The sequence below is a fragment of the Physeter macrocephalus genome, chromosome 2 (genome assembly GCF_002837175.3).
Source record: "Physeter macrocephalus isolate SW-GA chromosome 2, ASM283717v5, whole genome shotgun sequence".
NCBI classification, from domain to species: Eukaryota; Metazoa; Chordata; class Mammalia; order Artiodactyla; family Physeteridae; genus Physeter; species Physeter macrocephalus.
The window spans coordinates 11171048-11172021 of NC_041215.1; positions in this window are offsets into that span (position 1 = coordinate 11171048).

Below are 974 nucleotides of genomic sequence, written 5' to 3' on the forward strand. Positions count from 1 at the left end.
CAAGCTTTAAATGACACATTAAACAAGATGGACTCAATTGATATTTATAGTACATTCCATCCAAAAACAACAGAATACACTTTCTTCTCAAGTGCTCATGGAACATTCTCCAGGATAGATCATATCTTGGATCACAAATCAAGCCTTGGGAAATTTAAGAAAATTGAAATTATATCAAGTATCATCTTTTCCAACCACAACGCTATGAGACTAGATATCAATTACAAGAAAAAAATGTGTAAAAAATACAAACACATGGAGGCTAAACAATACACTACTTAATAACGAAGAGATCACTGAAGAAATCAGAGAGGAAATAAAAAAGTACCTAGAAACAAATGACAATTAAAACATGACGACCCAAAACCTATGGGATACAGCAACAGCAGTTCTAAGAGAGAAGTTTATAGCAATACAATCCTACCTCAAGAAACAAGAAACATCTCAAATAAACAACCTAACCTTACACCTAAGGCAATTAGAGAAAGAAAAACAACAACAAAAAGCCCCTAAAGTTAGCAGAAGGAAAGAAATCATAAAGATCAGATCAGAAATAAATGAAAAAGAAATGAAGGAAACAATTGCAAAGATCAATAAAACTAAAAGCTGGTTCTTGGAGAAGATAAACAAAATTGATAAACCATTAGCCAGACGCATCCAGAAAAAAGGGAGAAGACTCAAATCAACAAAATTAGAAATGAAAAGGAAGTAACATCTAACACTGCAGAAACACAAAGGATCATGAGAGATTACTACAAGCAACTATATGCCAATAAAATGGACAACCTGGAAGAAATGGACAAATTCTTAGAAAAGCACAACCTTCTGAGACTGAACCAGCAAGAAATAGAAAATATAAACAGACCAATCACAAGCACTAAAACTGAGACTGTGATTTAAAACCTTCTAAGAAACAAAAGCCCAGGACCAGATGGCTTCACAGGCGAATTCTATAAAACATTTAGAGAGGAGCT